The following is a 27,471-nucleotide window of genomic DNA, read 5'->3' as shown; positions in this document are numbered from 1 at the left end:
TTGAGTATCACCTTTTTAGAGAAATAATTGCGGCCTGGCATCTTCCACTGCGGTGTCCCAATGGCCACAAATTTACAGAAGGCCTCAGAGTCCACCAGCTTGTATGGTAACAGCTGGTGAGCTAACAGTTCCGCCATGCCAGTTGTCAGACGTCGGGCAAGGGGGTGACGGGCAGAAATTGGCTTCTTCCACTTAAAGATTTCCTTCACAGACACCTGGCTGCTGTGGGCAGAGGAGCAGGAACCGCTCAAGGGCAGAGGCGGAGTGGAGGAGGGTGGCTGTGAAGGTGCAAGGGAGAAAGCGGCTTAAGATGCAGCACCTGAAGGAGGAAGAGGAGAAGGACGGTGGCTTTTCTTTTGTGTGCTGCTTTGCTCAGGTGCTCTTCCCATTGCAGTTTGTGCCTTTTCTCCATGTCCCTTCGTAAAGCACTTGTCCCTACATGAGTGTTGGCCTTTCCAAGGCTGAATTTTTGGAGGCAGAGACAACAGATGGCATTGCTCCGATCTGAGGCAGACGAATGAAAAAATTTCCAAACCGCTGAACCCCCCTGGAGTGATGGCACTATGGTGGCATCAGCAGCTGACGTTGAAGGGCATGTTGGCTGGCTGTGCATAGGACACTGCCACCAGCTGTTTCTGACGATGAGCTCCCCCTGCTTCTTCCAGGAACTAGTCTCCTCCTACTCCTCTCTGACTCCCCCTCTGAACTGTCCCCTTGGTCATCTTGTCTCTTAGGAACCCATGTGGGATCCGTATCATCATAATTATCATAATCATCCTGCCCAGCTTTGCTTGCCTCAGACACCTCCAAAACTGCACCAACAGCAGGTACTAAATCATCCTGCTCCTCACACATTACGTCCATAGTGTCGCCTAAGTCACACATATGAGGTGGTGTAACTTGCTTAGCGCCTTCATCTTGTTGTTGCAGTAGTGGCTGTGAATCAGTGATTTCACCACCAAATAACTCCTGCAAAGTGTCAAATGCAGCAGATGTGGTGCTTGTAGTAGTGCTGGTGGCTGCGGAAGATAAGGTGTTCTGTGTTAAATTGTCAACCACGTCCTGACAATCTTGGGAGTTGATAGCACATGCCTTTTTCTGAGCACTGTACTTTGGGCCAGGGCCACACGAAATCTCATCAACACGACCTTGCACAGACCTGCCGGGTGGCCTTCCTCTGGGTCTGCCTCTACCTCTTCCTCTACCTGTTTTGTCCATATCGGGGGGATGAAGTGAAAGGTATGCACTGACTTGACTAATACAATGTGCAGCCACACAGGTGCAGTTAACAGGTATGCACGGAGTGGTATATCACACTGCGTGCACTCACGTAGGTAGGTGGGTGCACTGAACACAACAGGTAGGTATATGCATTGATGAGGTGGGTGCACTCAACCCAACAGGTAGGTATATGCAGTGATGAGGTGGATTCACTGAACACAACAGGTAGGTATATGCAGTGATGAGGTGGGTTCACTGAACACAACAGGTAGGTATATGTAGTGATGAGATGGGTTCACTGAACACAACAGGTAGGTATATGCAGTGATGAGTTGGGTGCACTCAACACAACAGGTAGGTATATGCAGTGATGAGGTGGGTGCATTCAACACATCAGGTAGGTATATACAGTGATGAGGTGGGTGCACTCAACACAACAGGTAGGTATATGCAGTGATGAGGTGGATTCACTGAACACAACAGGTAGGTATATGCAGTGATGAGGTGGGTGCACTGAACGCAACAGGTAGGTATATGCAGTGATGAGGTGGGTTCACTGAACACAACAGGTAGGTATATGCAGTACTGGGTATTACAATGTGCACCTGTCACACACACAGGTAGTCACTGAATGTGCTGGGCCTGGCTGGCAGTGGCACACACACAGTATGAATTAGCAAGGCTGTCTATGCAACACAAGTGTCAGTGGGACACAGAGAAAAAAAATATATCACAAAAACAAGATTATCTCTCAAAAGAGCTGTTGTGGGGTGCTATTTTAGTAATAAGAAATTAGCAAGGAGCAAGCTAACAAGCCTACAAAAGCCTAACTAATCTTTCCCTATGAGAGAGTCTACAGCAGCTGTCCCTTCTCTAATTAGTGCAGGCACACAAGTGAGTGTAATGGCCGGCGGTGCCTGCCTTTTATAAGGGGGGGGGGGACTGGCTCCAGGAGGGAGTGTAGCCTGATTGGCTACAATGTGCCTGCTGACTGTGATGTAGAGGGTCAAAGTTGACCCTATTGGTGCATTATGAGGGCGAACCGAACTTCCGGAAAAGTTCTCCTTAGATGGCGAACGCGCACCACGGGAAGTTTGCCGGGAACTGTTCACCGGCCAACTGTTCGAGCCATCTCTAGTCCTTAATGTTTACATTTTCTATGCTATGTGCTTATGTGAATATGTTCAGCGTAAAAGCCATGTTGTTCTATATGACAAATTACATATTTGTTTTTGACTTTTGATGATTTTCATATATATATATATTTTTTTTTTTATTTTGTTTGTTTGTTGTTTTAACGCAATATCTGTATCATTTTTGAGTGCTACTGTGTGTTTTTTAAAGGCACGTTACTGACCTGAGGAAGTGGTTTTTTACCGTGAAACACGTTGTCGAGTGCATGAATAAATATTTTTGAACTTTTTATCAGCAACCTGATTTATATATCTAGAACAGGAACCCTAAAAGCAGTGGTGCTCGGATACCCCTTTTCAAAATCCGGATTGTCCCGGACCAGATACCCAGATATCCGGATTATGATCGCATATCCGGATATAAAAACCGAAAGTGGCCTTTAAATTGCTTTAAAAACTTTGTTTAGGGTAAATGAGGCATGTAGCATCATTATTTTTTAAAGGGGAACACTAATTGATGATGTTGGGACTTAAAATCCCCCCCCCCCCCCCCCCAAAAAATGGCTGTCAATTAAAATCAGGACTAGGTTCCAGGCAGCGGTCGTGCAGCCCACATTGTGTCCAAAGTCCAACTGCACAACTGGAACTGGAGCAGTTTTCAGCCCAGATACCTCCAAAAAATTACGCAGCAGTTGTGTTTTGGGTTAAATATAGGTGGTATCAGCACAGCAGCAATGGCCTGTGGCACCCTGGCGGTGGGAGCAGCAAAGGCAGCAGGAGCAGGGCAATGCAGCAGCAGCAGGTGTAACGTCTGCCAGGAGCATGCCGGACGTGGCACTTGGCAGTGGCACGTGGCACTTTGCACGTGGCATGTGACACTTTGCACGTGCCACATGGAAAGTGCCAGGTGCAAAGTGCCAGGTGCAAAGTGCCACGTCACGTGGCATTTTGCATGTGGCACTTTGCATGTGGCACTTTGCACGTGGCACTTTGCACGTACCACGTGCAAAGTGCCACATGCCAAGTGCCATGTGCAAAGTGCCATGTGACAGTCAGACAGCAGCGGAGAGGACACTAACTGTCGCACTTGCACTGCTCAGCAGCACAGCAGTTCTGTAGTAAGCTAACACAGTAGTACTACTACTACTCTAACAACTACTAGCACTGACTGCAGTACTACAGTACTAACTACACAATAACACAGTAATCCTATTCCCTAATCCCTAACCTAACCTATACTGTAGCTAGCTAAGGCTAATAGCTGGCAAGCAGGCAGCAGCTGGCCTGGTCTGTGCACAGCACATAGCAGCTGCCTGCAGCACTGGAGCACACACTCTGACTGTCACACAATGAAATCAAGCTAATTAACAATACAACAATAGTGTAGTGATAGTGAAGGGGTTAATCACTGAACAGCTTTAGGTTTACATTGTATACACACTTGCTAGGCCAGCAGCACGGGAGCACACACTCTGTCTGTCACACAATGAAATCAAGCTAATTAATGATTTAACAATAGTGTAGTGATTGTGAAGGGGTTAATCACTGAACAGCTTTAGGTGGTTTATCACTGTGTAAACACTTGCTAGGCCAGCAGCACTGGAGCATGTCTCTCAGTGTGCATTCACAAGCTAGGACGATAAGTCTCATCATGGCAGCCCTCCTTATTATACAGGGGGGCTGGCCAGGGTTCTTTTCTGTGATTGGGTGCCAGGGCTTAGACTGGGAGCCCTCTGATTGGCTCAATGAGGTCAGGTGGGGCTGGCCAAGGTTCCCCTCTGTAATTGGTTGCTAGGGCTTCTGCTGGGAGCACTCTGATTGGCTCAATGTCGTCCGGGACATCATACAGTATCTCAGTAGTCGGATTTCTCCGGATACCCACGGATATCCGCATTGCCAGCCAGCTATCTGCAGATAGCTATCCGGATTTCAGTAGAAATCCGGAATCTTGAAACAGATTCGGATAGCTGAAAAATGGTCGGATATCTGGGTTACCCGGATATCCGGAAGACGGATCAGCACCACTGCCTAAAAGGTAGAACACCACATAAGCTATTGTTGGATACTGCCTTTTGGAGATTTCTGTACACTTAACAACATTAGAAACGGTCACCTCCAGTTCTTACAGTACTTAGTATTTGCCCCTTAGTTTTAGGGGAGGATTGGTTTAAAAGGGTTTTCCCGTGAACCAGAGAATCCTTTTTTTGGAGCAGCGACCAGCATCATACCATACAAGGCCGATTGGGAACGGTAGTTCCCCACAAGCACTGACGAGTGGTTGCCTCACCCAACAACCCTTGTTTGTGAGTATACTTTTTGCCTTTTATATACTGTCCTGGTGACCTAACGATGTTACTCTAGATTGGGCTCCCGGCTCTCCCTCTGCTTTTTTCTCTACGATTTAACAGTGATCTTCATGGAGAGACATCTGCGACGTTAATCCGTTACGCAGAAAGGAGGCTGGTGGCAGACCACACTTTGGACAAAGTCTTGTGATGGATCTATTGGAAGATAGATCAGCACAGAGAGCCAAACTACTGGACCAGTTCAAGTTGTACAACTTTAGAACAGAAATGTCAGAACAATCGGATGAACCCACAGACACTAGTACAAGTCAGGTGACACCTGATCTGGGTCCTATATATTTTGCTCTTGAAAAACTTTTAAGTTTTTTCAATATTGCTGATATAGAAATGCAGGCGGTCTACATGGAGGAAAATATCTCTTCTGGTGTTCTGCGGGTTTTGACTGAGTCACCATTCCCCAATGACACAGGTTTTACCACAGAATGGTATGAGTATTTAGAGTGGTGCTCCAAGGGCATGATGGAGCGAATCACCAACAAACGTAAATCAATCGTTATTGAACAACAACCACAAATTCAAGAGAAGAAAGATACACTAACAAAGTTCTCCCACACTAACCAATACAAATCCTTTTCTCACATTCTTAACACCAAACGGACTGGATTTGAACTGGAAATTTCAGAAAACAAATTGAGTAAAATCAATCGGGATAGAAATATGTACCGTAATAACCAGCAAAGATCCCACAAACCAAAGAGGGTCCCCACACAAGTCCCTATTGATGCACATAATCAGGGTCCTCCTGCAAATACAGAAAATAATAATCAGGAATCCAATGCAGACCGTCCACGTATAGAACCGAGTAGACCCCCATACTCTAACCCACCCTGCCTGCCTGCCTTCCTATAGTGGCTGGATAGTGTTATGGTTAAAGGCTCTGCCTCTGACACAGGAGACCAGGGTTCGAATCTTGGCTCTGCCTGTTCAGTAAGCCAGCTCCTATTCCGTAGGAGACCTTAGGCAAGTCTTCCTAACACTGCTACTACCTATAGTGCGCGTCCTAGTGGCTGCAGTTCTGGTGCTTTGAGTCCGCCAGGAGAAAAGCGCGATATAAATGTTATTTGTCTTGTCAAAAACCTAGAAGGGTCTCCTACAAAGGTCCCAAGAAACAACACCAGAAGAATCAACCGAACTCAAGACCACAACCCAAACCAACGATACACTCTACTGAACTACACCCTAGGAACCCCATCCAGAGAATACAGGAACAGAAGCGGAGTCTGATTCCATCTGTCACCCCTCAGACACCAAAACCGAAAACCCAGAAATGAGGTGAACTATCAACAACACCACAAACGGAACCCAACGACTCGGAGGTATTCAGCACACCGATGGGGACTTATCCCTCCACCATCAAACTACGTGTACCTAATGCAGAAGAATCAATGACTACATCCCAAGCATTATTGGACCTGAGTATCTATGATTCACAACAAGAGGAATCCCTTATCATCAAAGAAATGAGCCCCCTACAGGCCCAGGATCTAACCGACACCTCCCCCCAACCGTCCACCTCCATCCAGGGATGCTCGGGTAGTACTTTTTACTACCCGCCCAGATCCGTGTACCCAGTTATTCGGATCCGATTCGGATATCCGAATTTCACATTTTTTTCTACCCGAGCAGAATTCGGATACCCGACGCTATTATCTGTGCTATCCGCCCGGATTCGGATACCCGAACTGAAAATCTATAATAAATACCTACTACACACTGAGTCCTGGGTTCTAATCACAGCTATGGTATGTAAGCTGTTTTGAAAAACTGCAATTCCCTACAGGATGATATAAGAGGATGATGGATGGATGGATGGATAGATGGATGGATGGATGGAGGAGGAGGAGGAGGATTTATTTAAAACTATGATCCGGGTAATTCGGTTATCCTCGGTGGTGAAATTATCTGCAGATAGCTATCTGGAATCCGGATCCGACCCAGATAATAGAAAAAGGTCGGATATCTGGGTTAATACGGGTACCCGAGATCCGAATGAGCATCCCTGCCTCCAACACGGTTATACACAATCGAATTAGATCCACCAAAATACCAAAACTAGACAAACGAACAAAGGAGGATCATCATTGATTGAAACAAATTCCTAAACTCAGATTCTAATCTAATGGGGAAAACATCCTCCTCTTCTTTTTTAGAGCTCCCGACAATTATGGGTGAAACACCACCACTATGGCCCAGGCCCAGGATACCGAACCCCACGGGAATATTGAGTCCACTCACAATCTCCTCCCCCATGAGACCTCTCAAAAGAGGGGCACCAAGCCCTGAAAAAGAGGTAGGAGAGGTGGCAAAAAGGGAAAACTGAAAGCTTTCAGTTTGACCAAGAGTCTGGGTCCTAAACAAGAATCAAGAAGATCAATCAATCTATCTAAACATGTATTGACTAAAGCAGAGAAACAGGTCCTCACTCAGCAAAGGCCACTCCTTCTGTCCAACAAAACCTCCAAATATGTATGAACTCTTTGTAGCTCTTAATGCCTTCACAAGGAAGCTCACGTTAAAAAAGGTACTTTGTAATGAAGAATCTTAAAAACAATCCATTGACTAGAAACAAACCAGTAACACCTATTATTCTGAACATAGAACAAAAAGACGAGAATATATTCATCGATCTTGAGGAATTACTTCTTGAGAAATATATACACACAGAGCTAAGGAGAAAGTCATCTTTTTATCTAACCAACCATAGAGGTCCCTACATAGAAAGCTTCTACTCACAGGTATTGAATGAATTAAAAAAAATGGAAACCAAAGGAGGTAAACGAAAACCTCACCAAAATAGAAAAGCAGACTGTGAAAGATCTCAAAGCAAATGAGAACCTAATTATCAAATCAGCTGACAAGGGAAGGGGTATAGTACTTATGGACAAACAAGATTACATCAAGGAGGCACATAGAATACTACAGGATGAGGAATACTATACTAATACTAGTACTAGAAAAAGATCCATCTGCAGAATACATGGAACTGATGAATAACCTGACTAAACAAGCCTTTGAGGAGGGGATTATTAATAAAGCAGAAAGAGACTATATTATCATCTCAAACCCACCGGTGGCACACTTTTATAATTTGCCAAAAATTCATAAATCTCTTGTTAATCCACCTGGACGTCCAATCATTGCTGGGATAGACTCCTTGAAGTTTCATTTATCAGAATTGATCGACATCCACCTTCCAGCTTTCGTTCAGAAATTATCCTCATATTGGAAGGATCCCACACAGCTACTGATCAAACTGAGAAACATTAAATGGAAGACCAGCTACAGATGGGCAACTCTAGACGTCTCCTCACTGTATTCAAATATCCATCACCACATAGGATTACAAGCAGTTTGGTATTTTCTGAATACAAACAATGATCTACCAATAAAACAAAGAGTCTTCATCATCCAAGCCTTATCGTTCATCCTGACACATAATGGGCTTGATTCACAAAAGAGTGCTAACTCGCGTGAATTTTCGCATTGCGCGTGATTGCAAATTTTCATGCGAAACGATAACGTTTTTGTGTGCAAACCCAAATTTTCGCGCGAAAACGATATCGAAAATGTGCGTTTGCACGTGAAAACGTTATCGTTTTGCGTGAAAATTCGCAATCGCGCGCAATGCAAACATTCGCACGAAAACGGCCGTGCTAACAGTTAGCTTAGCACTCTTTTGTGAATCAAGCCCCATTCGTTTGAATTCATGGGTACTACATACACCAAGGGGAACGGCGAGTTTCGCCCCCAGCTACGCTAACCCTACAATGGGCCTACTTGAGACCCTACTATTGGGACCAGATAACCCACACTCTAGACGTATCATGTTGTATAAAAGATACATAGACAATCTAATTTTTATCTGGGATAGAGATATCACATCTATCAATACCTTCATACAGTACCTCAATGGTAATGACTGAGGAATCTCATTTACAGCGAAATACAATGATGAGAAAATAGAATATTTGGATCTGGTACTCTACCATGAACAGTCAAACATTAAATCTATGAATCACTTCAAGACAGTGGATTCCAACTCTTACATAGATTTTCATAGCAGTCATTTTAAACCATGGAAAACAAATATACCATATGGTCAATTCTTATGGATCAGAAAAAAAACTGTACAAACCTAAAGACTTGCAGTGAACAAGCCAATATACTTACAAATAAGTTTAAAGAAAAACATTTTCCGAAAAAATTATTTTGGCAGCCAAACGGAAAGCAAGAGTAACTGAAAGGGAATCCCTCCAAAGAAACAAATCTCCTGAAACAGATAAAACTGCAGCAGTCCCAAGCTTTATAACTCAATACTCGACTAAGCATAAACTGATCAAAAACATTATCAAGAAACATTGAGCCTCATTACAAAATGACCCATTCCTACGGACAAACCTGGAGGAAAAAACAAATTGTGTGTTTCATAGGGCTAAGACCTTAAAAAAACACCTTGCACCCAGCAGACTTAGAACCACCAGAAACACCAATGGACCCGAGCAACCATCTAGAGGCACCGTTAGGAGATGCCAACAGTCCCAGTGCCTTTGTTGTCCCCGACTACAGCAACAACAACAGAATTTTACTTCAACAGCCACAGAAGAGACTTTTTCCATCATGAGTACGCCGTCCTGCTCAAGTGACTTTATCATTTATGTAATCACATGTACCTGTAAACTGCATTATGTGGGCAGAACTACCCAGTCCCTCAGAACACGTTGGGGACAACATCGGAGAAACATACAGAAAGGTGTAATGGATTGCGGAGACACCGCCGCGCGGTCTGACAGTGAGGCTGCTGTTTCCGCATTCAGACCGGCGGTTTCTCCGCAGCAGCATGCGTCTGGTTTGTCTGAACTTAGTAGTGCACACAGATGGAGAGCTACGCACGTGCGCGCTGAAAGGCAGGCTCTTTATGCCAATAGGAGAGGGGTCAGCTGATCGGGACGATCAGCTGATCCCGGCGTGGCAGGGGATTGGCTGAAGAGAACTGGGCGGCGCTGAGGAGCGCTTTGCTATATATACTCCTTGCCTGTCAGTTGCTGGTTGTCTGGCGTTGCAAATGCTTCTGTGTTAGCACTCAGACCTTAGTCAGATCTTTCAGTGTGGTTGAACCAGGAGGACCTGGGAATCCACACTTAGCCAGATTACTGTGTTACTATTGTGTTATACTTCAGACTAGTTCCAGGGTGTTGAGACCACGGACCTCACACCCAAGACTAGGGATACTGTGTTACTATTGTGTTATTGTTACGATCGCTTCTGCAGCGTTTACTGCTGGCTGCAGTGGTATTGCAACCCAAGCAGTTCTGATGTCATTACATGCATTTGCTTGCATAGTTTGGTTTGTGTATGAGTGAAGGAACCACCGCTCGACCCCACCGGTGGATAATTGTGCTGGACCGGGTTAGCAAAACCTCAGGAACACTCCAACAGAAGAAAGGTCCGCACCAATTCACCACGAATCCTCTTTATTGTTAGGACATATCCTGTATTAAAACATGGAATCTCAAACTGACATGTTTCGGACCTACTGGTCCTTAATCATAGCTATGATTAAGGACCAGTAGGTCCGAAACATGTCAGTTTGAGATTCCATGTTTTAATACAGGATATGTCCTAACAATAAAGAGGATTCATAGTTTGGTTTGCACTTAAACTAGTTGCTGATTCCATCTGCAGTCGCTCTGAAGTTAATGACAGTTTAATATGCTTTTGTGTAAACAAACATTGTCTGCTGCAATGGAGTGGCAATCCCTTTCCTGCAGGCTGCATATCATTGTCTGCCTTTTCCTGCTGTCAGCCTGTGATTAATTACCATTCACTTGTGTGGGAATATGCAGGTCTGCTCCCATTGGATGACCTCAGTATAAAGAACTGCTTCCTGCAATGCTCCATGGGCTACCATAGTCTCAGATTCTGTCTGTTACTCTGTGCGGCTCCCACCTCGTTCCTAGTCCGTGTAGACTGTGCTGACTCCTGCAAAGGGGTCAGCGAGTCCTCCTAGTTCTGCTCTTGTTCTAGAAGTTGTTACTTTGCTTGTCTTGTGTCATATATTGGTTCATCGCCAATATATACGCGTACTTGCACGTTTTGTTATTTTCCTTGTATTCGTGTTACGTTGATACATCAGTGTCACTGATATATACGTACACGAACTGTTTATATCCTGTGTTCAGTTAGTCAGCCTTCCAGCACGTTTTGGTAGGTTGCGCGTATCGTGATCACCCGTGCTGAGTTAGTATCCTGCTCCTGGTTCTGTTTGTGGATTGCGTTCATCTCTGCGAAGAGATAGCGAATCCTTCTGAGTCCTGTTCCCTGTATTGCTCCAGTCCTAGTCAGTGTTCCTGCTTATGTCATATATCGGTTCATTGCCGATATATACATATGTTAGTCAGACGTTACAAATAGTTTCATTGATATCTGCAATTGTAATACGCTAGGAAAACATACTTATTGTATATTTGTCTGTGTTACGTTCATCTATCTTGATCCTCCTATTTCCTGACTATCCTGTCCTGTCTTTGTGAGGCACGCCATCGCTGCAACGCATTGGCTGCCTCATTCCAGTCTGTCTTGTTGTGGACGCTTGCTGTCACTGAGTAGTGGCTAGTTAAGCAAGCGTTCATTCTGTCTGCCTGTCCTGATCTCCTCAGTCCTGGTTTATGCGCTCAGCGCTACTTTGCGCTGAGACGTTATCACGAAAGTATTGTTTGTGGCTGTTCGGATCTGCACCGGCTCTGTGCGTCACAATCTCATGTTGGAGTCAGTCCTCTCCTCCACTAAACTGGGGATATCCTGATTCCTTGTGCTGGTGTGTGTACCTCCTTCACGTCAGCTTATGTGTTGCATGCTGACTGTGGAGAATAAGCCCACCAAGCCTAACAGTTATACTTCAGACTAGTTCCAGGGTGTTGAGACCACGGACCTCACACCCAAGACTAGGCCTTGTTTGATATCTGTTATGACCTATTGCTTTCCTGACTCTCCTTCGGCTTTCTGATTCGGTACCTAAGCATATCTGATTACCTGTTGCCAACCTTGCCTGTCCCTGGTTACCAAATCAGCCTTCTGTCTCTGTACCTTATCTGCTCGTGTGTTGTCGACCCGATCTGACCAACCCTTTTGGCTGTCACCCGCCCCCTGGGTGTTCAGTCCATCTTCAGGGACCCCCTGTCTCTCAGAGGGACCTCTCTGTAAACCAGTCAGGAACTCATCCTCTAGGAGTCCTTTGACTGCAGTAGAGTCTGACTCTTCTGGTTAGAGTCATCTGCTCCTCAGGTGATTCTACTCATTACTGTTGCACCAAACACTTACATGTTTTCAGGTGTCCAGAGGTTGGTTATACTTGTATTATTGGTGATTCTGCAGATCATTAATAATCAGGTATAAATCTGTATTCTTGGTGATACTGCAGATCACCAATAATCAGATTCTCTCTGTGTGCTGACACCGATCGTTACAGAACGCCAGACCAAAAAGCAAAATGGACGCATTTAACAGTCGTCTTGATACACTCACCACCTCGGTGGAAAATCTCATCAGAGTGATGGACGGTCAGCAGGCCCAGATCTCTGCTTTATCTGGGTCTCTACAGGTCCTTCAGACGACTGTAAATTCAGTGCGATCTCCTCCAGTTACAGACCTGCGGATGTCTGTACCCGAAAGGTTTTCTGGTCATAGATCTGACTTTCAGAATTTTAAGAATCGTGTAATGTCATATTTTGTACTGAGACCTAACTTGTCAGAAACAGAGGCACAGAGAGGATTACATTTATTAAGACCCTACTCTCAGGTGATGCTCAAACCTGGGCATATAGCCCACAGACAGGGCACGAAGCGCTAACATCAGTAGAGGAATTTTTTAAGTCCATGGCCATAATTTATGATGATCCGGACATTGCCTCTACTGCTGAGCGGAAGTTAAAGACCTTGCGTCAAGGCAAGGATCCAGTAGAAGTCTATGCAGCTGAATTCAGAAAGTGGTCAGTGTCAGCTAGGTGGGGGGCTTTTGCATTGCTAGATTGTTTTTTATCAGGGCTGTCAGACGCAGTTTCAGAGTTGATGTTGGGACACCCTGAACCAAAAACCATTGAGGAGGCAATCTCTTTAGCGGTGCGGGTTGATCGCCGGTTGCGGTATCAAAAGCAAACCCGTGGTAGAAACATGGTCAGATATGTCTCTTATGCCTCTCCTCCACCCGCCTCGCCTCCGCCAGAACCAATGCAAATTGGTCAGTCCAAGTTGACGCGGATAGAGAGGAGTCGCAGGAAAACAGAACAGCTCTGTTTATACTGTGCAGAGGAGGGCCATAGAGTGCAGAATTGCCCCAAGAAGTCAGGAAACGCTGCCGCCTATGTGTAGTCAGAGGTAATACCCTAGGCGCGCAGTCTTTACCTCTAGATAACAATCGTCTGCTCCTTCCCTGTTCTGTCACATGGGAGGGTCAGACTGTTACCACTGAAGCTTTCATTGACTCTGGTTCAGCGGCTAATTTTATAGATTACGAGTTTGCAAAGAAATTGGAAATTCCCATGCTCCCATTGGATCAGCCGATTTTGGTCACTGCTGTAGATGACTCTCCTCTGCAGAGTAGACATCCCTTGTCCCGTACTCCAAATTTGAGATTCAGTGTTGGGGTACTGTATGGGGAGGATCTGCAATTTCTGGTCTTGCATATGGCAACTTCTACCATCATTCTTGGCATGCCCTGGTTACAACTCCGGTACCCTCAGATAGACTGGGTTTCAGGTCAGCTAACGAGCTGGTCGTCCCATTGTTATCATCATTGTTTGGCGAAGGTAACCATGGGTCATACCAACGTTCAGGTTGAAGGGGTGCCAAGACAATACGAAGAATTTGCTGACGTTTTCTGTCCCAAGTCAGCAGATAAACTTCCCCCCCACCGTGTCTTCGATTGTCCCATCGATTTGAGATCTGGTTGTATGCCACCCAGGGGTCAACTCTATAACCTGTCTGGGCCTGAGAAACTAGCTATGCAGGAATACATCAGAGAAAACTTGGCTAAAGGGTTCATCCGTCCCTCCCGTTCACCAGCAGGGGCAGGATTATTTTTTGTAAAGAAAAAAGACGGAGGCCTCCGTCCTTGCATTGATTATCGAGGCCTAAATACGATCACAGTGAAAAATCGTTACCCCTTACCCTTGATTGACGATTTGTTCACACAGGTGACCAACGCCAAAATTTTCTCAAAGCTTGATCTAAGAGGTGCATACAACCTAGTGCGTATTAGGGATGGTGACGAATGGAAGACGACCTTCAACACACCCGACGGGCATTACGAGTACCTGGTGATACCCTTCGTGTTGTGTAATGCTCCGGCCGTCTTCCAGGAGTTAATTAACGAGGTGGTCAGGGAAGTGTTGGGAAAGTTTGTCCTGGTCTATTTGGATGCTATATTGATCTTTTCGTCCAATCTCACTGAACATCGCAGGCATGTCACGTTTATGCTAGAAAAGCTAAGACAGAATCAGCTTTATGCCAAACTGGAGAAATGCCTCTTCGAAGTAACCTCGGTTGCCTTCTTGGGGTACATCATCTCCACCTCTGGTCTTTCAATGGACCCAGGGAAGGTTTCTGCTGTCCTGGAGTGGCCTCAGCCTGTTGGACTGAAAGCACTCCAGAGATTTCTGGGGTTTGCCAACTATTACAGAAGGTTCATTAAGGGGTACTCTACCATCATCGCTCCCCTCACCAGTCTCACCAAAAAAGGGGCCGACACTCATCACTGGTCAGCAGAGGCTCATGTGGCCTTTTCCACCTTAAAGAAACTGTTCTGTTCCGCACCTATACTGAGACATGTTGACGTCACCTTTCCCTTCATTGTAGAAGTTGATGCTTCAGAGGTGGGGGTGGGAGCTGTATTGTCTCAGAGATCAGGCTTGCAGGGAAAGCTCCACCCATGTGCCTACTTTTCCCGTAGATTTTCACCCGCAGAGAAAAACTACGACATAGGCAACCGGGAGCTGTTGGCCATTAAGTTAGCTTTTGAGGAATGGCGACACTGGCTCGAGGGTGCAGAACACACTATCACAGTTTATACAGATCATAAGAATTTGGAGTATATAGAGGGTGCTAAGAGACTTCGCCCTCGCCAGGCCCGGTGGTCCCTGTTCTTTGCAAGATTTAGATTTATAATTACATATACTCCTGGTAGTAAGAACATCAAGGCCGAAGCCTTATCCAGGTGTTTCGAACCTGAGACAGTGCAGCCTGCATCCCTGAGACCATCCTACCTCAGAAGGTAGTTCTGGCAGCCACTGAGACCTGGAAGGATTGGACAGTCACTTTGAGTCCTTACCAACAAGATATCCCAGAGGGGAAGCCTGATGGGGTCATGTTTGTGCCACTGCCTTTCCGTTTACAACTCCTACAACTGTTTCATTCACTCAAAAATGCTGGTCATCCTGGGGCCACCAGAACTCAGCATCTACTGGCTAGATGTGCCTGGTGGCCTACATTGGCAACAGATTGTAAGGAGTTTGTAAGAGAGTGTGCCATGTGTGCAAGGAGTAAACCCTCTCGTCAGGCCCCTGTTGGCACTTTACAGTCCTTGACAGTCCCCAGTGAACCATGGACCCATATCTCCATGGATTTCGTGGGTGAGCTCCCTCGGTCTGAGGGCAAGTCAGTAATTTGGGTGGTAGTGGACAGATTCAGTAAGATGGCTCATTTTGTCCCTCTGAAAGGACTCCCCTCGGCCCAGGAATTGGCTGATCTCTTCATCCAGCACATTTTCCGGCTGCATGGCATTCCGGAGAATGTAGTGTCAGATCGGGGGGTCCAATTTGTTTCAAAGTTTTGGAGGGCCTTCTGCCATCAATTAGACATGGATCTCGCATTTTCATCAGGCTACCACCCACAGACCAACGGCCAGACCGAGAGAGTTAACCAATCCCTGGAACAGTTCCTCAGGTGTTATGTTGCAGATGCACAATCTGAATGGGTAAAATTTTTGCCGTTTGCGGAATTTGTGCACAACAATCTAAAAAGTTCCTCTTCTGGGTTTTCCCCATTTCAGGTGGTGTCGGGAAGATCACCCAAGTTTGCTCCCTTGCCGGTCGCATCTACACCCTTTCCGGCTCTGGAGGATTGGCAAAGGGCCCTGAGGGAGATTTGGGGAATGGTTAAGAAGAACCTGGGGAAAGCTTTTCAAACCCAGAAAAGACAGGCAGATAAAAGACGGTCTGTAGAGTGGAAATTCTCTCCAGGGGATTTGGTATGGGTGTCCACTCGTCATTTAGCCCTGAAGCAACTGTCACCCAAGCTGGGCCCTAGATTTATAGGACCTTTTCCAGTGGCCAAGAAAATCAATAATGTCACTTATGCGATTGATCTTCCAGCCAGTATGAGAGGTGTGAGATCATTCCATGTGTCTCTTTTAAAGCCAGCAGTACACGTGGATTCCTCTCCCCCCCCCCCTCCCTGTGTTGGTGGATGAACAACCAGAGTATGAGATTGAAAAGATCCTGGATTCTCGTCTGGTGTAGAATTCTGTGCAATACCTGGTTTCTCCGCAGCAGCATGCGTCTGGTTTGTCTGAACCTAGTAGTGCACACAGATGGAGAGCTACGCGCGCGCACTGCAAGACAGGCTCTTTATGCCAATAGGAGAGGTGTCCCCTGCGTGGCAGGGGATTGGCTGAAGGGAACTGGGCGGCGCTGAGGAGCGCTTTGCTATATATACTCCTTGCCTGTCAGTTGCTGGTTGTCTGGCGTTGCAAATGCTTATGTGTTAGCACTCAGACCTTAGTCAGATCTTTCAGTGTGGTTGAACCAGAAGGACCTGGGAATCCACACTTAGCCAGATTACTGTGTTACTATTGTGTTATACTTCAGACTAGTTCCAGGGTGTTGAGACCACGGACCTCACACCCAAGACTAGGGATACTGTGTTATACTTCAGACTAGTTCCAGGGTGTTGAGACCACGGACTTCACACCCAAGACTAGGCCTCGTTTGAAATCTGTTATGACCTATTGCTTTCCTGACTCTCCTTCTGCTTTCTGATTCGGTACCTACGCATATCTGATTACCTGTTGCCAACCTTGCGTGTCCCTGGTTACCAAATCAGCCTTCTGTCTCTGTACCTTATCTGCTCGTATGTTGTCGACCCGATCTGACCAATGCTTCTGGCTGTCACCCGCCCCCTGGGTGTTCAGTCCATCTGCAGGGACCCCCTGTCTCTCAGAGGGACCTCTCTGTAAACCAGTCAGGGACTCATCCTCTAGGAGTCCTTTGACTGCAGTAGAGTCTGACTCTTCTGGTTAGAGTCATCTGCTCCTCAGGTGATTCTACTCATTAATGTTGCACCAAACACTTACACGTTTTCAGGTGTCCAGAGGTTAGTTATACTTGTATTATTAGTGATTCTGCAGATCATTAATAACCAGGTATAAAACTGTATTCTTGGTGATACTGCAGATCACCAATAATCAGATTCTCTCTGTGTGCTGACACCGATCGTTACAAAATTATTTTTGAAATATGGTCTATCACGACACCTCAAACTACAGCATAATCAATGCATAGAAGGAACAAAAATTTGCCCCATAGAACATATTACAGAACAGTCCCCAAACAGACACGGAACCCTAAAATCCAGGGAAATGTATTGGATTTTTCAGCTGAATACACTGCAACCCAATGGTCTGAACATAATCTTTTAAACATCTTCAGACCAAATCCCTGAGTAGCATCTCCAGATCTAATCCATTAACCTGCCACATATACCTACAAGCAGGGTTTCCAGGTTAAGAGCAGACAAAAACGCTCAGACTAAGGGTACGTGCGCATCAGGTTTTCGCGGGCAGCCCGTCGTTTGGGGCGTCCGGGCGACCCATCGTTTTGGGCGTCGGGTCAGGCATGTGTGCAGTCTGTCGTTCAGCTGGTGGGACTGGACTTGGGCGATCTGCTTGGCGGTTCACTCGGGTCCGGTCTTGCTGGCTGGGCGGCGGATGTGCGTGCGTGGCGGCGAATTGTTTGCGGGGTCCGACGTGTGTACGAGCCTTAGGACATGACTCTTTATATACTTAATTATCTGTTGCACAGAGATCTTGAAAAAAGCGGTACAGGACATATTAGAGTACAACTGAATGTGCATACGCCCCTTTAATTACCATTATTGGTTGCGCCCATGGGGACACTGCCTGTGAAGTCCAAGCATAATTTCTATGTATTTATTTACTCCATCAAGATTTCTCTAACAGGATCTAACCTTTTCCTAGTCTGCCTATTATTACATATGTTTTTTGTTATTATGATCAATATTACTGCTATTAATTATTGTTTTAATTATTGCCACCTCTCTATGGTTTTATTTTTTATTTTTTTTATTGATTATTTGTGCTTGCAATATCATATCGGTCTTGTATCATGTAACTAAATACATGACTTTCTCAGACTAAAGAACTCCTTACTGAATGGGTGCTGGATTGCTGAACTGGAGGAGCCACGATTTGAACCCAGGTCCCGTGTCAGAGGCAGAACCCTTAACCATTACACTATCAGGGACGGATCTGGGGGGGGGGGGGGCGGACGGGTCTCTTGCCCCAGGCGCAGTTTGTTGAATTCTTAAAAAGGCGGCAAAATTTGGATGGGGAATGGCAGTTTAGGTGCCAAAACCTGACCTTGCCCCAGGCGCAACTTGGCCTAGATCCGTCCCTGTACACTATCCAGCCACTATGGCTCCATACTATCTTTAGCCCTCAATTTCCCACGGCTATTTTTTTTTATTATTATTATTCATTATGCCACACTTAACATGGCCACCGAAACCTCCCTAGGAAGGTCTCTGCTGCTGATGGGCCACCGTACTTATAAGACACAGCAGCAAACCCTTCCGGGTAAGACCTGATAACACCAGCAGGTCATCTTGCGAGAGTTCCTTATTTAATAGCACAATGTGGTGTCAGTGTACAAACGGTGCCCTGAAACAAGACTACCCTGGTGTTAGGTACAAGACAGATCTCTCTCCTTTTTATTGCTTCACAATCTTACTCCGTCCTCTGCCTTTTAATGAGCGACCTTACAACAGAGACATATTCTCCCTTCTTTTATTGGTATTTACCTTTTCCTGCAGCCCTCTTTATAATTTCCATACCTACATTATAGCTCTCACAGTTGTCTCCCCTACCCCTCAGGAGATGTGAGCACCTGCCCATTTATCCCCTGTCACGTTATCATCACCAGCATTCGATTTTGTGGCACTGGGACACTTCCCTATATATTAGAGCAGTCCTCTTATACTGTTACTGAGTACTATAGGATTACTCTCCCTGCACCCCCCCCTTTTTGACAATCCCATATATATTGGAATGAGTTTTATAATTTGCTCCTCCCCAAAGATATGTGCTATCTGTTGTATCATATTTTTAAATGTAAATAGATTTTACTGTAAACTTGCCATACTGTATATAATTTTTTAATTTGTTTGTTATTGTTTTAACACAATATCTGTATCATTTCTGAGTGCTACTGTTATTTTTTAAAGGCACGTTACCGACCTGAGGAAACGTTTTTTACCATGAAACACATTGTCGAGTGCATGAATAAATATTTTTGAACTTTTCATCAGAAACCTGATTTATATATCTAGAACAAGAACCCTAAAAGGTAGTACACCACATAAGCTATTGTTGGATACTGCCTTTTGGAAATCTCTGTACACTTAAAGAGAGTCTGAAGCGAGAATAAATCTCGCTTCAGACCTCATAAATAGCAGGGGCACGTGTGCCCCTGCTAAAACGCCGCTATAGCGCGGCTTAACGGGGGTCCCTTCACCCCTAAATCCCCCTCGGTGCAGCGGGGGAGCGCTTCCTGGTTGGGGCAGGGCTAACCGCCGCAGCCCTGCCCCACGCGCGTCTGTCAGCGCGTATCTCCGCCTCTCCCCCGCCCCTCTCAGTCTTCCTTCACTGAGAGGGGCGGGGGAGAGGCGGCGATGCGCCGCTGACAGACGCGACTGGAGGCAGGGCTGCAGCCGTTAGCCCTGCCTCCAGGAAGCAATAAATCTGCGACCTTTCTACGACACTCTTTTGCGGGGGGTGGGTTGGGGGTGAAGGGACCCCCGTTTAGCCGCGGGATAGCGGCGTTTTAGCAGGGGCACACGTGCCCCTGCTATTTATGAGCTCTGAAGCGAGATTTATTCTCGCTTCAGAGTCTCTTTAACAACATTAGAAACGGGCGCCTCCAGTTCTTACAGTACTTCTGAGTTGCTGGGCAGAAGCTGTGAATCGGGGACACCGCCACTACCACCGTCTACCCTCATCCATATTGTGTGATATTATTTAAACGACCTCCCATCCTTCTATTTCTGTATTCAGTAAATTGACAGTTCTCAAAAAATGTGCTGAAGATTTGCCATCTTTGAAAGTACTTGTATTCCCGGCAACTTTGGCTCTTAGTGACAGTGGAAATCCCCACTTATAATAGCCTTTTTTAATATATATATATATATATATAATATATATATACTAAGGGTGAGAGAACGCGGAAAAGCCGCCGCGTGTACTGACAGCAAGGCGGCTGATTCCGTGTCCAATGCGGCGGTTTACACGCGGAAGCGTGCGTCTGGTAACATGGCAGAACGCCTAAAAGCTGCCGCATGTATTGACAGCAAGGCGGTTGGTTCCGCGTCCAGTGCGGCGGTTTGCACGCAGCAGCGTGTGCCTGATGTGGCTGAATCTGTTAGTTCACACAGGCTTAGGAATACACGCGCGCGCGCTGAGAGGCAGAACTTTTATGGTGGGCATGGGGGGAGCAGCTGACCAGGCCGATCAGCTGACCCCAGAGCTGGTAACTATTGGTGGATCACTTAGGGGTGGCGCCAGAGAGCACTACTCTATATATAGTTACTGCTGGCCAGTCACAAGTTGTTGTTGCGAACACTACGTGGAAGCACTCAGACCTTAGTCAGATCCAACAGTGTGTTTGAACCAGGAGGACCTGGGAATTCACACTGAGCCAGATAACTTGTATTATCATTCTGTTATATGTTAGACTAGTTCCAGGGTGTAGAGACCACGGACCTCACACCCAGACTATGGAACTCGTGTTATCATTCTGTTATACATCAGACTAGTTCCAGGGTGTAGAGACCACGGACCTCACACCCAGACTAGGGAACTTGTTATACATCAGACTAGTTCCAGGGTGTAGAGACCACGGACCTCACACCCAGACTAGGCATTGTTTGATATCTGTTATGACTTATTGCTTTCCTGACTACTCCTCTGATCTCTGATTCGGTACCTTGCACATCTGATACTCTGTTGCCAAACCCTGCTTGCCTTGGATACCGAATAAGCTTTCTGTCTCTGTACTTTGTCTGTCCGTGTGTTGCCGACCTGGTTTGGCCGACCTCGAGAGCTATCTCTCCCCTTAAGAGATAGTCTCCGTATCAGATAGTGACATCCACCTTCAGGTGTCACTCACTCTCTGGTCCTTCCTACCTCCAGCCTGACTCCACCCCTTGGAGAGTCTCAGGCTGCTGCAAGGTTCCTGTACTCTCTAAAGCAGTATTGCCTATACTGCCCAAAATCACCTGCTCATCAGGTGTGTTTCTCAAAGTATTACTGTTACACCAAACACTCTTATATACATAGGTGTCCAGAGGTTAGTAATATATCTGTATTATCGGTGATTCTGCAGAGCATCAATAATCAGGTATATATCTGTATTCTTGGTGATACTGCAGATCACCAATAATCAGATTCTCTCTGCGTGCTGACACCGATCGTTACAGAATGGCAGACCAAACCCAAATGGACGCACTCAGCAGCCGTCTTGATGCACTCACCGCTACGGTGGAGAATTACACCCGAGTGCTGGACAGTCACCAGACCCAAATCAACGCTTTGTCAGGGACTGTAGAAGTCTTTCAGATGGCTGTGAATGCAGTGCGATCTCCTCCTAGCACAGACATACGCATGTCTGTACCTGAAAGGTTTTCTGGTCACAGATCTGACTTCCGGAATTTTAGAAATAGAGTGTTATCATACTTTGAGTTGAGGCCTAATTCATCAGGAACCATGGCACAGAGAGTAACCTTTATTAAGACTTTATTGTCAGGGGATTCCCAGACTTGGGCATATAGTCTTCAGACAGGGGATCAGGCCCTAACCTCGGTGGAAGAGTTTTTTTAAAGCTATGGCCATAATTTATGATGATCCGGACATTGCCTCTACCGCTGAGCGGAAGCTCAAGATGTTACGGCAGGGCAAAGGTCAGCAGCCTGAAGCTCTCCTAGGGGGTGGAGTCAGGCTGAAGGTCGGAAGGATCAGAAAGTGAGTGACACCTGATTATGGATGTTACTATCAGATCTGGAGACTATCTCTTAATAGGAGAGATAGCTCTCGAGGTCGGGCAAGCCAGGTCAGCAACACACGATCAGATAAAGTACATAAACAGAAGGCTGATTCGGTATCCAAGGCTAACAGGGTTTGGCAACAGAGTATCAGATATGCGAGGTACTGAATCAGATGACAGAGGAGTAGTCAGAAAAAGCAATAAGTCATAACAGTTATCAAACAATACCTAGTCTGGGTGTGAGGTCCTTGGTCTCTACACCCCAGAACTAGTCTGAAGCATAACAGAAATGAATTGCACAAGTTCCCTAGAGTTAGGTGTGAGGTCCGTGGTCTCAGCACCCTGGAACTAGTCTGGAGTATAACACAGATGACAGTACAGTTCCCTAATCTTGGGTGCGAGGTCCGTGGTCTCAGCACCCTGGAACTAGTCTGAAGTATAACACAGATGACAACACAGTTCCCTAATCTTGGGTGCGAGGTCCGTGGTCTCAGCACCCTGGAACTAGTCTGGAGTATAACACAGATGACAACACAGTTCCCTAATCTTGGATGCGAGGTCCGTGGTCTCAGCACCCTGGAACTAGTCTGGAGTATAACACAGATGACAGTACAGTTCCCTAATCTGGGTGTGAGGTCCGTGGTCTCTACACACTGGAACTGGTCTAAGAATAAACAGAATAATGATACAAAGTTTCTGGCTCAGTGTGAATTCCCAGGTCCTCCTGATTCAAACACACTGTGGGATCTGACTAAGGTCTGAGTGCTTCCAAGTAGTGATCGCACCGGCAGACAACTTGAGACTGGCCAGCAGCAAGTATATATGGAGCAGTGCTCTCCAGCACCACCCCTAAATGATCAACCAATAGAATCTTGCCCTGGCGTCAGCTGATCAGCGCGATCAGCTGACCTTCTCCGGTTTAGCATAAGAGTTCTGCCTCTCATTGCGTGCGCGCGTGTTTCTAAGCCTGTGTGCACTAAGAGACCCAGCCACACCAGACCCACGCTGCTCCGCACAAACAGTGGCGCTTTACGCGGAATCAGCCGCCTTACCGCTGTCACAAGCGGCGGCTCCTCCGCGTTCTGCCCTGCCACCAGACGCACGCGTCCGCGTGCAAACCGCCGCATTGGACGTGGAAACAGCCGCCTCCTCACCAACAGACGCGGTGGCTTTTCCACGTTCTCTCACACAATGCAGATTGGTCGGTCGAGATTGTCCCGGGTGGAACGGAGGCGCAGAGAAACAGAACAGCTCTGTCTATACTGTGCAGAGGGTGGTCATAAAGTGCAGAATTGTCCCAAGAAGTCGGGAAACGCTGCCGCCTAGGTTTAGTCGGAGGTAATACCCTAGGTGCACAGTCATTACCTCTAGATGATAAACGTTTGCTTCTCACTTGTACTATATCTTGGAGGGATAAGACAGAGACCACTGAGGCCTTCATTGATTCTGGCTCAGCAGCCAATTTTATGGATTATGAATTTGCTAAGAAATCGGGGATCCCGATCTCCCCATTAAAACAACAGAATCGGGTCACTGCGGTGGATGATTCCCCCCTGCAGAGTAACCACCCTTTGTCTCAGACCCCAGAGTTAGGGGTCACAATAGAGGTGTTACATAAAGAAAGTTTACAATTCCTGGTGTTACGAATGACAACCTCCACGATCATTCTTGGCATGCCATGGTTACAAATTCACTCGCCTCAGATCAATTGGGCTACAGGTCAGCTAACGAGCTGGTCTACCCATTGTTATCATCATTGTCTAGCAAAAGTAACCTTAGGTAAAACCAAGATTCACATGGAGGGATTGCCAGATCAGTATTTTGTCCCAAGTTAGCAGATAAACTTCCTCCTCACCGTCCTTTTGATTGCCCCATTGATCTTAGGTCTGGTTGTATGCCCCCTAGAAGTCATCTCTATAATTTATCTGGGCCAGAGAATTTAGCCATGCAAGAATACATCCGAGAAGATTTAGCCAAAGGTTTTATTCGTCCTTCTCGGTCCCCAGCAGGGGCAGGTTTCTTTTTTGTGAAAAAGAAGGATGGAGGCCTCCGTCCATGCATTGATTATCGGGGCTTAAATAAAATCACAGTAAAAAATCATTATCCTTTGCCTTTAATAGACGATTTATTTACTCAAGTCACCAATGCTAAGATTTTCTCGAAACTGGATGTAAGGGGTGCATACAACCTTGTGCGTATCAGGGACGGTGATGAATGGAAGATGGCCTTTAACACGCCCGACGGGCACTACGAGTACCTAGTGATGCCCTTCGGGTTGTGTAATGCCCCGGCCGTCTTTCAGGAGCTGATTAATGAAGTCTTCAGAGAGGTTTTGGGCAAATTCGTCTTGGTGTATTTAGATGACATACTAATTTTCTTGTCCAACCTCTCAGAGCACCAGAAACATGTTAGGTTTGTGTTACGGAAATTAAGACACAATGGCCTCAATTCACTAAACTTATCTCCTGTCTTTAATAACTCTTCTAGAGTTGTTACCATGGTGATAAGGCATGTAGTATTCAGGAAACATTTTACCTCAGGCAAGCCTAAAGTTAACTCTTCTGTCTTTAAATTAACTCTCCAATCCTTAAAATAACTCCAGAGTTAAAGACAAGCTGTTAATTAGCTGCATGTGAAAATAACTACAGAGGAGGTAAATTAACTACAGAGGAGGTAAATTAACTACAGAGGAGGTAAATTAACTACAGAGGAGGTAAATTAACTACAGGAGAGGTAACTTAAGGAATGAAGAGGCAAGATAACTCTCTCACGTGTGGAGGTAAGTTTTCTCTTGCCTTATTATCTCTAGCATGATCTTAGTGAATTGAGGCCAATATGCTGTATGCTAAGTTGGAGAAGTGCATTTTCGAAGTGACCTCTGTCGCCTTTCTGGGGTACATAATGGGCAGTAAACCATTTACCAGTGGTTTTGGCACTGTGAGCAGGTGCCAGGTCGTGCTGAAAAATGAAATCTTCATCTCCATAAAGCTTTTTAGCAGATGGAAGCATGAAGTGCTCCAAAATCTCCTGATAGCTAGCTGCATTGACCCTGCCCTTGAAAAAACACAGTGCACCAACACCAGCAGCTGACATGGCACCCCAGACCATCACTGACTGTGGGTACTTGACACTGGACTTCAGGCATTTTGGCATTTCCCTCCCCCCCAGTCTTCCTCCAGACTCTGGCACCTTGATTTCCAAATGACATGTAAAAGTTGCTTTCATCCAAAAAAGTACTTTGGACCGCTGAGCAACAGTCCAGTGCTGCTTCTCTGGAGCCCAGGTCAGGCGCCTCTGCCGCTGTTTCTGGTTCAAAAGTGGGTTCATGCTTCCATCTGCTGAAAAGCTTTATGGAGATGAAGATTTTATTTTTCAGCATGACCTGGCACCTGCTCACAGTGCCAAAACCACTGGTAAATGGTTTACTGACCATGGTATTACTGTGCTCAATTGGCCTGCCAACTCTCCTGACCTGAACCCCATAGAGAATCTGTGGGATATTGTGAAGAAAAAGTTGAGAGACGCAAGACCAAACACTCTGGATGAGCTTAAGGCCGCTATCGAAGCATCCTGGGCCTTCATAACACCTGAGCAGTGCCACAGGCTGATTGCCTTCATGCCACGCCGCATTGAAGCAGTCATTTCTGCAAAAGGATTCCCGACCAAGTATTGAGTGCATAACTGGACATAATTATTTGAAGGTTGACTTGTTTTTGTTTTAAAAACACTTTTATTTTATTGGTCGGATGAAATATGCTAATTTTTTGAGATAGGAATTTTTAGTTTTCATGAGCTGTATGCCAAAATCATCAATATTAAAACAATAAAAGGCTTGAACTACTTCAGTTGTAGTGTAATGAATCTAAAATATATGAAAGTCTAATGTTTATCAGTACATTACAGAAAATATTCAACTTTATCACAATATGCTAATTTTTTGAGAAGATCCTGTACATAGGTGTCCAGAGGTTAGTAATAAATCTGTATTATCGGTGATTCTGCAGATCATCAATAATCAGGTATATATCTGTATTCTTGGTGATACTGCAGATCAGATTCTCTCTGCGTGCTGACACCGATCGTTACATATATATATATATATATATATATATATATATATATATCTATATATATATATATATATATATATATGTATTATTATTATTTATTTTTTTTCCAAGTATTGTAAGTATAAGTAGTTTTCTGCTTTTGGTGGTCCTTCTCGATAGATCTTGAAATAGCTCTATTTTCCAGTCATTAAATTTAATTGCATTTTGGGATCTTGCTTTCATTAGGATCTTTTCTTTTATGCCAAATGAGTGTGTTCTACATAGAACATCCATACTTCTGCTGCCGTAATGATTTTTTTCTCTTCCCACTATATGTATCTTATCATTCTCGATGTTTGTTGATGATTCTTCTCCTAGTATTTCTGTAGCCTGTAGGGGCCCCCAAGTTGTCCCTCCCCCATCTGAACTGTTGCTCTCCAGGGACACTGCAGAGTCTTTTAAGTTGGGGGATGATTGGGGGAGGGTCAGCAACCAGCTCAGGGGCCCAGGAGGGAAATTTGGCTGCAACAAAGGGCCTCTGATGACGCTCGAGGGTGGTGTCTGTTGGGGGGCCCCAGGCTAATTTTGCCCTAGGGCCCCATTGTTACTTGAACCGGCCCTGTAGGAGGGAATCCACTAATTTTTATATTGCTTCTTCTATTTCTCTTTTCTTGATCGTCTATTTTTCTAGCTAGGTCCTTTATCGTTTCCTTCTGAGATTGAATTTCTTCTGTAGTGTTTTTGCCGCAGACTTGTAGCTCCTTTACATTGATTTTCAAGACCTCCATTCTGTCCATTAGGTCAGTTATGGTCTCTTTTAGAGGTTTTATCTCTTTACACACAGTTTATTGAATTTTTTTTTTTTGCACTGTATCCACCGTCTCTTGCACTTTTTTAGTGAATTCCTCTAACATATTCCTCATTTTTTCATCCAGCATGTCCTCTGTCCCCCTTTTTTTTTCTTTTTTTTTTTTTTGCGTCTAGTTGTTTGTTACTTTCTTCCCATTTGGGTTGAGATTGAATATTTGCAGCCTCCTTCTCCATAGCTGCATTGGCTTTATGTACCCGACTGATAGCTTCCGCTATAATTTTTTTTTTTAAAGTGGCTTGAAATATCTGTTGGAGTCACGTTACCTGGTTGTGCAATAACATTTGCGTTCATGTAATTTCAACCATAAATGAATTCTCGTAATTATGATCATTTTCATGCCAACATTTTCAGAGTTGCAAAAATGTTTAGAATTAACAGTATTTTGCAGGACAAATTTTCGTGTAAAACTCAAAATTACGATTTTGTTACCCTAAATTTTGTGTGTAATTTTCTGGTGTTACAATAAATTGTAAGTAACACAAAATTAAACACAAAATTACGACCTGC

The 27,471-nt window shown here is 45.4% G+C and overlaps 1 protein-coding gene across 6 annotated transcripts in view; it reads left to right on the top strand.

The window, feature by feature from the left end:
* The window catches only part of TENM2 (teneurin transmembrane protein 2), a 4,210,084-nt gene that overhangs the window by 784,352 nt on the left and 3,398,261 nt on the right, over positions 1-27,471 (top strand). The gene's annotated exons all lie outside the window — the stretch shown is intronic.

The sequence above is a fragment of the Hyperolius riggenbachi genome, chromosome 3, assembly GCF_040937935.1.
Source record: "Hyperolius riggenbachi isolate aHypRig1 chromosome 3, aHypRig1.pri, whole genome shotgun sequence".
NCBI lineage: Eukaryota > Metazoa > Chordata > Amphibia > Anura > Hyperoliidae > Hyperolius > Hyperolius riggenbachi.
The sequence above is the reverse complement of the archived record's forward strand: the minus strand, read 5'-3'. Positions and strand labels throughout refer to the sequence as shown.